Raw genomic sequence first — 12,165 nt, 5'->3', positions numbered from 1 at the left:
TTTTTGAAAGGTGGACAGGCGAGAAGGAGGAAAGCTGCCACATCTTTATAACCAAGGCTTTGAAGCCGAGCTACAAATCTGTGTTGACGTGTGTCACACTCCTGTGTCTTAAGTAATCTGAATAGTTCTCAAGTCTGTTCAGCAAAAGGCAGCCTTTTATGTTGTGTTCTGGAGCAGCTGCACTAACAGATGCATTCACCCCCAGAGGATGGTAGGTGGTGGTGATGTCACTGCTCGCCTCTGGGGGTTTTATCAACAAGGAACAGTGTTACACCCCATAGAACTCCGGCCAGTGGAAGTTACCTGAAAGGGGCATATCTCTCAAGTGTCCTGGGCCTGTCCCTCTCTGCAATCCTGCCCACTTTCTACTCTGCTGGCTAGTTTTGGGTCCCCATGCAGAGTGGAGTCCGTTGTCACTCTGTCCTCACTCCTTGGGGATATTCTGCTACTGATAGTCTATACCCAGGCTTCTACCACAAGAATCCAAGGAATGGATCAGACCCAGTCTGTTTAGAGAACTCCAGTAACTGGCAAGTCATTCAGTTATACTTTTGAATTGTAATATTTTTATCTCAGTGAGATAAAGTACTGCAAGAACACAAAGGAATACTGTGTTTTTTGACAACTTGCATTATTATTTGGCTCAGTAGCACAAATCCACAAAAAACAGAGACATATATAATACAATAGAAGTGAAATTGAGAAGAAAATACTTGGAAGGAAATTCTTGAAGTAAAATTTTAAATTAAAAAACAGCTGCTGTATGCATGATAGATCTAGGCAATTCCCTATTCTCACAAATAACTCTTGTGGAGAATATTAACAAACACTGGATGTACATTCTTATCTGTGAGCATTCACATCAAAGACTTTGGCCAAATGCTCAAAAAGAGGCTCTCAATCAGTGATAGCCTTGAGTATTATATCTTAGTTAACTTTGCAATCTGTTAGAGTTGCCTCCTTCCTCCACCCTGGATACCTGTGTATCTTTCCTCTACCTCTATGCAATTAGAGGGATATTTTCTAAGCGTCAGGATCCCAACACAGGCTACCAGGGCCAAGGGACAGAACAGGGGCAAACCTGAGCCTTAGGAGTAGCTGAGGAGTTCATAGTCAGGGATAGACTGGGGTAGATATCAAGAGTCAGAGTCAGGTTTCAGGATCCAAGACAGGAGGTGAAGTCCAAATCAAGCCGAGACCAAGCCAGGAATTCAAGACCAAGGAGCAGGAACGGTCATCATGGTTACAAAAGATCTGTGCTGTTGCCTGGACACTTCCTGGAACTTTCTATATAGTGCAGGGAGAGAATCAGGAGCCGGGGGCTGCTGTAGGTCAAGTCATTAAGGTGGAACTTCCCATCGTCTGTGTCAACTGTGGGTCAAGGAAAGTGGAGCATAAGGTGACTACAGCTGTTGTGGATGGTAGCCTGGAGTTGCCAGCTGTCTGGTAGCTCTACAAGCCTAGGTTCTAGACCCATGGGGCCCTACACTAAGGTGTAAAGGACACAAATGCATTGAAAGTCAATCAGTTCAAAGCCCGTATTTGCCACAGACTTTGTGTGACCCTAGGCCATTTAATATTTCTTTGACTCAGTTTTCCCATCTGTAAAATGGGAATGTTACATAACCCTAGTAGACCTCCCTATGCTGAACACTCCAGGCTGTTGTGTTTGGCCTCCAGCTCAACTCCCTGTGCTTTAGCCTTCCCTTGATCTGAGTAGGCTGCAGCCTTATTTCTTTCCTTGATGTCCTTGGCACATTTCCTAGGCACAGAAGCTCTGTCCATTCCCCTTATGGAAATGGGACCATGAGGCCCAGCTGCTATATGTACCAGGACCAAGTCTAATCTCCCATATTCCCTAATAGTATAAGCACACCCTCTCCCAGAATTCCACCCTGTGGGCACTCTGGAGTTACAGTTCACCTCTTCAAGGACACATGATGGGTTCAGCACATAACCCGTACAGACTTTGCAAAGGTTTCTAAACACAATTACTCTTTGCTTTAGCTAGCAGAAGAAATATATAGTTCTAGACAAAACAATAAACACACGCTTCCCTGCTTCAGATCTCTCACTAGTATTTAGCATTCTCTGAGCATAGAGCAAAATCATCTAAGATCCACCCCACTGTCTGCACTACTTCTCCTCCTAATCATGAAGTGTCTCTCTCCTGTCAGACTGTTTCCTTCTCCTCACTTCCAAAATGGCTAGTGAGAGATCCTGCCTTTTATAACCTCCCATCCCCTTTGTCAGATGACCCTCTGCTCAGCCTTATCACATCATCAGGTGATCTGTTGCTTAGTAACCTCTCTCCTGGAATTCAGACCAGAAAACTGGTGTGCCATGGGTTAGGGTAGCAGCCAACAATTTGTCCAACCGTGTGCCATTTGAATGGATGATTGTCAAAGTTAAATGTCCTTCTGTTATTAGCCTTGTGCCAGGTGCATGAATTTCTCCTTTTGCAACTTTTGCATTTTAGCTCAATATGGAGACAAAAGATAGCAGACAACCAAGTTCTACATTCAGAGTGGATTTTGCAGTCTGGTACAGATATACAGAAAATCCCCAGTATCAACCAGAATTCATAAGCTGCACATAGGCAGATTCCCTGAATCGTCACAAGGAACAACAAAGCTTCCTTCTTCAACCCTTTGTCTGTCTTGTCTACTTAGAATATAAGCTCTTTTAAACAGGAGCTATGTGTATATGTGATGCCTAACATAATGGGTCCCCTTCTATGATACAAATAATAGATACCATTAATGGGTGATGGGTGATGTCATAAATATAAAGGGAAGGGTAAACCCCTTTAAAATCCCTCCTGGCCAGAGGAAAAAAAATCCTCTCACCTGTAAAGGGTTAAGAAGCTAAAGGTAACCTCACTGGCACCTGACCAAAATGACCAATGAGGAGACAGGATACTTTCAAAAGCTGGGAGGAGGGAGAGAAACAAAGGGTCTGTGTGTCTGTCTATATGCTGTTTCTGACAGGGATAGACCAGGAATGGATTCTTAGAACTTTTAGTAAGTAATCTAGCTAGGTACGTGTTAGATTATGATTTCTTTAAATGGCTGAGAAAAGAATTGTGCTGAATAGAATAACTATTTCTGTCTGTGTATCTTTTTTGTAACTTAAGTTTTTGCCTAGAGGGATTCTCTATGTTTTAAATCTAATTACCCTGTAAGGTATCTACCATCCTGATTTTACAGAGGTGATTTCTTTACTTCTATTTACTTCTATTTCTATTAAAAGTCTTCTTGTAAGAAAACTGAATGCTTTTTCATTGTTCTCAGATCCAAGGGTTTGGGTCTGTGGTCACCTATGCAAATTGGTGAGGCTTTTTATCCAACATTTCCCAGGAAAGGGGGGGTGCAAGTGTTGGGAGGATTATTCATTGTTCTTAAGATCCAAGGGTCTGGGTCTGTAGTCACCTAGGCAAATTGGTGAGGCTTTTTACCAAACCTTGTCCAGGAAGTGGGGTGCAAGGTTTTGGGAAGTATTTTGGGGGGAAAGACGTTTCCAAACAGCTCTTCCCCAGTAACCAGTATTTGTTTGGTGGTGGTAGCGGCCAATCCAAGGACAAAGGGTGGAATATTTTGTACCTTGGGGAAGTTTTGACCTAAGCTGGTAAAGATAAGCTTAGGAGGTTTTTCATGCAGGTCCCCACATCTGTACCCTAGCGTTCAGAGTGGGAAAGGAACCTTGACAGGTGCAAACAGTACAGAGTGTCTTCCCTGATGCATATCACTTACAATATGAGGTTTTAATTTTTGATTTATTTTATGCTTGCAAAATTTTCTCAATTGCAAATAGAGAAACATGTGCAGATTGAACTTCTGTTTCTGTTGCATCCAAAACTCATAATGTTTGATCCTGAAAGTAATTGCGAGTAATAGAGCATGCCAGCTTCATTCATCTTATCTTTATAGTCCTGCCCAATAAGAAGATATACACAGAGGAAACTTTCCATTTTCCCATAGCTCAATAAACTCAGGGAAGATCAGGCTGGATCTCTCCAGACAATAAGGTTTGCTGATTCCAACTCAAAAGTATGCTAAGGGTTCTTGATACATTTAAAATATGTAACAATATCTATACCTGACATTACCTGCTGCACCATACCCTCCTCCCCCACCATTCATTTGAGGAATATTTTTTGTTGAATGAATGAATGAATGAATGTGACTGAGAATCATGGTAATACCCTACACTGTTGGGAAAATAAAATCTCCCCAAAGACCAAAAGCTTTTTATTCTCCCCCACCCCGCCCCCACTACAAAGGAAATTACTTGTTTAAAATTTAGGAGGGGGGGGGAATATGCATAATACAAAATAGACAATTTATATTTGGCAGCCATTCATCTTGCTAGCTTTAGTCCTTTTTCCAGAGTTTTCCACTTCCATTGTTCTTCCCCAAAACTGGAAATCAAGGAACTGGAGCTCTAACCACTTACAGCAGATATCATCCTATGGACTTCAAAGTACTCCTAAGTATTTTCATTGTCAGTCACTTGTCGGGGAATTTTGGTACCAGATAAATAATGGTAGATCTTAGCAATGTGCAGTAACAAAAATCAAAGTGACACCTAATTAAAAAGCCATTTGCTATGGATTCCATATCCCACAGTCGTCTAATATCTTGGCAGTCCCTTGCCTTTTCTACCTTCAGTCTCTGTGGGATGGAGCAGAAAACCCCACACCAACACAGAATGGGTTAAAGGGAGCCAATAGGCCTAGCTAGCCCCACCCTGCTACAGCTGCTATTCCTGCAGCCAATGCCAGGCCTGGAGGGGGAAGAGACGGAGAAAACTCTCAGCTCAGGGCTGACTGACGAAGACACGGGATGCAATTCCATGTCTCTGCAGCCACGACAACCGATGAGAGACAAGTGCTGCATCCCTGACTGGAAAAGACTGTTGAGGAAACTGGGGAATGCCCAATAGTGATTGGACTCTATTTACTCGAAGGACATTGTGGGGCCACAAAGATCGCAGAGGGCTGAAGGTCATAGAAATACCCAGCGAACATAGGGAATAGAGACTTCCTCCCCGGCACTGAGCTACCTGCAGCTGTGGCAGGAAGCCAGAAGAGTCAACCAGGAAGCGTTAATCCAGGGAAGCCATTAGAGAATTGGTGGAGAAGGTGTGCATTGACCTAGACCCTGCGTAAGGGAGTTGATCAAGCCTAAAAACCAAACACACAAAAAGCCCCCAAAGACCCACACTTCAAACAAACGTGTCCCTATCTTGCTACAGTGGATATGGATCATTTGCTAAAATGAATAGCCAAGCAGAAGGCACAACAACAGCAACTCTTTCAACAAATAGCCAACCAGCATCCGTGGCAACTACAGCAGCAGCTTGTACAGCAGGTGGCCACCATACTACGGATATCCACCACACTGGAGCCTATAAGCCTCAATCCAGCAGTGGCCCCTGCCCCTGTCAGGCTTGTAGTAAAGCCTGCAGAGCTGCATCCTGCTTCTTTGCTAGTCAGCCCTGAATTGAGCCAGGCTCTTTCCTTTTCTTCCCCCTTCAGGGATGGCATTGTCTGCATGTATAGCAGCTGTAGCAGGGTGGGACTAGCTGGGCCTTTAGGCTCCCTTTATCCTTCTCTGCTGGTGTGGGATTTCTCTGCTCCATCACACTGTGTATTTCACAGTTTCATGGGAACAGGAAGGAAGTCAGGCAGAAAGCCTCCTCCTCTCTAAGGAGAAGGTTTTAGTTGTTTTCGAGCTCTCTATTGGGCTGTTACCCAGGATATAAAAATTACTGACAAATCCAAATTGGAAAAAAAACAAATACAAAACTATTTTTAACTATTCACCATCAAATGTAAACTAGCAATAATGATGGTTAATTTTTAAAAGTATGTGCTTTTTTAGACCAAGAAGACAGAGTAAGATACAAAAACTCTCCCTCAGGCATCTGTGGATTTGACCTCCATGGAGGTAAATCCAGTGTTGGCTCCAGGAATGAAATCAGAAATAAATCTGTCTGATTTGACTCTGGCCAAACTTGTAATTTCTCAATACAGCCATGATATAGGCTTTCAAGAAGGCACACTCACCTGAGTGTCTGTTCTCTGTATGCAGTACAGTAATCATTCCTGTGTTAGGAGTTTGGTGAAACAAATGGGAAAGCTCTGAACAGAAGACAGGCTCTTCATTTAATATGTTAGAAACATTTATGACGATGCCATCAAGGCAGTGTGATTTGTTAGATTTCCTACCTTGACTTCCTAGGAAGTTGTTGGGCCATCAGCTGAGCTACCTGCTCCAGAATTTAACCTCTGGCAGTTATGAGCTGACTCAATATTACAGTATTTGTTTCTAACATGTATCATCTGCAACTCTCTGACATTATTCTCTAGCCCTATCACCATGACTGCACATTCATTCTTGTTTGCATAACCCCTATTCTAATTGCTTTGTCAGAGTCCCATCACATGACCATCACATGACCTCAGTGGCTGTCTCAACCTCAGACATGACGGTATGAGGCAGATGCAAAACTATATCACCATAGCAAGTCTTCTTGTGGAAGTTATGGAGAAAAATGACCACACCTGAGTCCTTAGCGTGAGAGGTGCATGGTCTGAGCTCATGATATTTCTTATGTGGGAACTTCATGTTTTCCTATTTGTAACTTGGGAGAGTGAGAAAAAAAATCATTTCTTGAATTAGACTAATGACAGCTGTCCTAGGAATGTTCCATGCCCCATACATCATTGTCCCAAGTCTCGTTCACTTCCTTGGTTTGTTCGAGGCAGAACAGTCCTAGGTGGAAGTTCCTCTCAATCTAAAACACAGTTTAAATTATCATACAAGCATGTGACTTTCAGTATGTTTAAGCAACAAGGGAAAACAATTTCTTAGAGAAGAAAAAAAGCAGCATTCTCTTTGGGGGAATGAATATTCATGACGTTGATGGGGATTCATTTATCATTTCCTTGCACGCTTTTCTCTTCCTTTGCCATCATCTCTTATGCACAAAGTGTAAGTGTTTTATAAAGTGGGGAATTAATATTTGTTAATCTCCACTTTGGGGCATTTCAGAGAGAGCAATACACTTCCCCACTCCAATTTCTTTTTAATTTTAAATGTTCATTTCTCGTCAGGTGTGTTTCTTACACACACTCTGTATCTGCCTCAGGGGGCTTAACTCTGTGCACACCATCTGTTGCTAGACAAGGTAGACCCTTAAGATTAAAGGAAATTACATTAGTGGTGCTAGGTGTATTGCATGAAAGTTACAGTTCATGGTGTTAGGGCTCTCTGTGAACAGAGCGTACCTCCCATTTCCTTCACGCTGCTAACTGATTGTCCTGCATATTAGCATTATCATTTGGTGTGAATCTGACAGAATAATCAACTCAAACCAAATCCTAAGAACAAACATGTTTAAATTCAGTTTATGCTTAAAAAGAACGTTAACTCACATATCACTACCCCAGACAAATCTCCTGGGTTTCTAGACAAGCTTGACACTCTCCGTTTTATCTGTCAGAAAGCCATTTTAGGTCCCTGGACAAGTTTCACCACAGAACTGAGAGTGAAAAAGGATATGTCCATTTTCCTCTGTAAAATCGTTCACTACTTACCCCCCGCAAAGAAAAATGCTATCCTGCAAACTCTTCCCCAATCGAATAGCTTCTTATATCCCCAGATGAACTTAAATGCAACTCTCTACATTTACAAGAAAACAGGATTAACCAATCAGTATAAATACTGACAACATCCTTAATACATTCAAATAATTGTTTATGAAGTGCTTAATAAAACACTTATTTGGGTGGAGATTGTTGCAACCCCCCCCCGCCCCCCTTACCACTCCCCCCCACCCATAGCCACTGCTCCTATGCAATGCCCTGTGCTAGTGTCTTCTTCTGGAAGAGTCTGTGGCTGCAGCACATCTTGGCCCCATTCCCCACAGGGTCTTGTGATAGATGAAGGAGAGCTGTGACATTGGTGAGCAGCTACGCAACCAGCCATTTCACTCTCCTCCCTTCAGCAGGTTCCTTTGCCAGCTTAATCGCAAATGTGTTTTCCAAACCAAGGTGCACAGGTTGATCTGGGATTAGGATGGAATACACCACAGGACCCTTAATGTGGTTTAATGTTTAATTCAAAAATAAATAACCCACCTTCTTCCTCCCACAAGAAATCTGAAATTCAGAGCATGGTTTGCACTGCTCTGATTTAAAGATACGGTCTGCATTGGAATAGTTTGTAGGTTTATATGTGCAGGCAAAGGAGTTTGTTGTGCTTTTTAGAGAGCAGTAAATATCCAGCAGTTTAATGAATTAAGAAAATAAATGAGTGCATTTGCTAATTCAAGAATGTCAAGTACAATTATGGCTTTTTGCTCTGACTGGCATAGGTCAGCAATAATGGATGTTGAGGAAGAATTTACAGTCAGCTCTGACAGTTGGAGGAGAGGTAGATCAAATGGGTGACAACCAGCACTCCCTCTTCTTCTGCTTTCCTTGACTGGGAGAGCTTGGCCCTCAGGGACTGAGATGGCAAGAAATAGAACTCAGGTTTATAAAATATAATGACTATCCCTGTTTTGTATGCATTGTAGATCAGCATTCAATGAATGCAGCAGAATTTGGTTTCCACACCTCATTGTACAGCCTCCATCACTTTCAGCCAATGAATCCAAATGAAGTATTTTTCGTGTCACGTGTATTTTTAGGAATTGCACTTTTTAATTGAGGTTGTGGGGTTTTTTTTAATGTTCATTTAGCATTTCCATGGAGTTTCTGCAGGCATTTTCTCTATATTTTCTGCTTAGATGCTTCCAAAATCAATTTTATATGAGGGAAAGATTCTACCAATGACAGTTAAAAGCCTTCATCCACCAGTAATCAAGCTGTTTTTTGTAGCCTAAAAATACATATGCTAATTTTGATTACTAACTCTGTTTGGATAGTGTCAATGAGTATGAAAAATTCCATGTTAAATAATGTCTCTCGTGTGTTTTACTTTGTATATGTTTTACTTCTATGCATTGCTAGGATATCCTTGGGTTTTTTAAAAAAGAAAGAAGTATTAACCAGGTTGTCTCAATTTAAAAAAAAAAGTTTGAATTTGGCTTTTTCCAAAGCAAGTCACAGTTCCATTAGCTGTTGCACTGTCAACCATAGGAATCTCGGCATAAATTACATTTTAGAAACAGGACAAAACTGGATAATTCAGAGATCTATTTTATTTATTTTTTTTCCAGTGGCTACTGGTACGTATACAACTATCGAACTGCACGGTCTCAATGAGTGGATGAGATGATGGTGTAGGGAGGTGGGGTTTAGATTCATTAGGAGCTGGGGAAACTTTTGGGAAAGGGAGAACCCATACGGGAAGGATGGGCTCCACCTAAACCAACATGGAACCAGACTGTTGGCACTTAAAATTAAGTATTGACTGGGTACATGTCACCTCAGGACAGGATGCAGAGAAAGTTTCTTGACACCTTAAATGACTGCTTCTTGGAGAAGCTAGTTCTGGAACCCACAAGAGGAGAGGCAACTCTTGATCTAGTCCTGGGATCTGGTCCAAGAGGTGAATATAGCTGGACCACTTGGTAACAGTGACCATACGATAACTACATTTAACATCCCTGTGGTAGGGGAAACACCACAGCAGCCCAACATTGTAGCATTTCATTTCAGAAAGGGGAACTACACAAAAATGAGGAGGTTAGTTAAACAGAAATTAAAAGGTACAGTGCCAAAAGTGAAATCCCGGCAAGCCACATGGAAACTTTTTAAAGACACCATAATAGAGGCTCAACTTAAATGTATACCCCAAAATAAAGAAAACACAGTAAGAGAATCAAAAAAGTTCCACCGTGGTTAAACAACAAAGTAAAAGAAGCAATGAGAGGCAAAAAGGCATCCTCTAAAAAGTGGAAGTTAAATCCTAGTGAGGAAAATAGAAGGGCACATAAACTCTGGCAAATGAAGTGTAAAATATAATTAGGAAGGCCAAGAAAGGATTTGAGGAACAGATAGCCAGAAACTCAAAAAGTAATAAAAAAAAAATTAAGTACATCAGAAGCAGGAAGCCTGCTGAACAACCATTGGACGATCGAGATGCTAAAGGAGCACTCAAGGACGATAAGACCATTGGGGAGAAACTAAATGAATTCTTTGCATCAGTCTTCACGTAGGGTGACCAGATGTCCCAATTTTATAGGGACAGCCCTGATTTTTGGGTCTTTTTCTTATATAGGCTCCTATTACCCACCAACCCTCTCCCGATTTTTCACACTTGCTGTCTGGTCACCCTATCTTCACAGCTGAGGATGTGAGTGAGATTTCCAAATCTGAGCCATTCTTTTTAGGTGACAAATCTCAGGAACTGTCCCAGATTAAGCTGTCATTAGAGGAGGTTTTAGAACCAATTGCAGTAATAAGTCACCAGGACCAGATGGTATTCACCCAAGAGTTCTGAAGGAACTCAAATGTGAAATTGCAGAACTATTAACTGTAGTCTGTAACCTATCATTTAAATCAGCTTCTGTGCCAAATGACTGGAGGATAGCTGATGTGATGCCAATTTTTAAAAAGGGCTCCAGAGGTGATCCCAGCAATTACAGGCCAGTAAGCCTGACTTCAGTACCTGGCAAACTGGTTGACATTATAGTAAAGATTGAAATTGTCAGACACATAGATGAACATAATTTGTTGAGGAAAAGTAAACTTTTTTTTTTAAGGGAACTCATGCCTCTCCAATCTACTAGAATTCTTCGAGGGGGTCAACAAGCATGTGGACTAGGGGACTCCAATGGATATAGTGTATTTAGATTTTCAGAAATTCTTTGACAAGGTCCCTCACCAAAGGCTCTTAAGCAACGTAAGCTGTCATGGGATAAGAGGGAAGGTTCTCTCATGGATTGCTAACTGGTTAAATGATAGGAAACAAAGGGTAGGAATAAATGGGCAGTTTTCAGAATGGAGAGGGGTAAATAGTGGTATCCTCCAGGGGTCTGTACTAGGACCAGTCCTATTCAACATATTCATAAATGATCTGGAAAAAAAGGGTAAACAGTGAGGTGGCAAAATTTGCAGATGATACAAAACTACTCAAGATAGTTAAGTCCCAGGCAGACTGCGAAGAGCTGCAAAAGGATCTCTCAAAACTGGGTGACTGGGCAACAAATTGGCAGATGAAATTCAATGTTGATAAATGCAAAGTAACACACATTGAAAAACATAATCCCAACTATATGTATAAAATGATGGGGTCTAAATTAGCTGTTAAAACTCGAGAAAGAGATCTTGGAGTCATTGTAGATAGTTCTCTGAAAACATCCACTCAATGTGCAGCAGCAGTCAAAAAGGCGAACAGATTGTTGGGAATCATTAAGAAAGGGATAGATAATAAGACAGAAAATATCATATTGCCTCTATATAAATTCATGATACGCCCACATCTTGAATACAGTGTGCAGATGTGGTCACCCCATCTCAAAAAAGATATATTGGACTTGGAAAAGGTTCAGAAAAGGGCAACAAAAATGATTAGGTGTATGGAACAGCTTCCATAAGAAGAAAGATTAATAAGACTGGGACTTTTCAGCTTGGAATAGAGACGACGTAGGGGGGATATGATAGAGGTCTATAAAATCATGACCAGTGTGCAGAAAGTAAATACGGAAGTGTTATTTACTCCTTCTCATAAAACAAGATCTAGGGGTCGCCAAATTAAATTAATAGGCAGCAGGTGTTTTTTCACACAACGCACAGTCAACCTGTGGAACTCTTTGCTAGAGGATGTTGTGAAGGCCAAGACTATAATAGAGTTCAAAAAAGAACTAGATAAATTCATGGAGGATAGGTCCATCAATGGCTATTAGTCAGGGTGGGCAGGGATGGTGTCCCTAACCTCTTTTTGCCAGAAGCTGGGAATGGGAGACAGGGAATGGATCACTTGGTGATTACCTGTTCTGTTCATTCCCTCTGGGGCACCTGGCAATTGGGCACTGTCAGAAGACAGCATACTGGGCTAGATGGACCTTTGGTCTGAGCCAGTATGGCTGTTCTTATGAACAAGTCTGATGTTATATGAATGTCTAACCTTCTACAAGCATCAGGACAAATGAAGTGTAGATTGATTTTCTGTGGGATTTATCCCTTCATTTTTTCTTTTCTTTTAAAAT

The 12,165-nt window shown here is 41.5% G+C and overlaps 1 protein-coding gene across 1 annotated transcript in view; it reads left to right on the top strand.

Annotated features, from left to right (window-relative positions):
• Window positions 1-12,165, top strand: part of SDK1 (sidekick cell adhesion molecule 1) — a 638,385-nt gene that overhangs the window by 460,692 nt on the left and 165,528 nt on the right. The gene's annotated exons all lie outside the window — the stretch shown is intronic.

Source organism: Eretmochelys imbricata, chromosome 10 (assembly GCF_965152235.1).
Source record: "Eretmochelys imbricata isolate rEreImb1 chromosome 10, rEreImb1.hap1, whole genome shotgun sequence".
NCBI classification, from domain to species: Eukaryota; Metazoa; Chordata; order Testudines; family Cheloniidae; genus Eretmochelys; species Eretmochelys imbricata.
The sequence above is the reverse complement of the archived record's forward strand: the minus strand, read 5'-3'. Positions and strand labels throughout refer to the sequence as shown.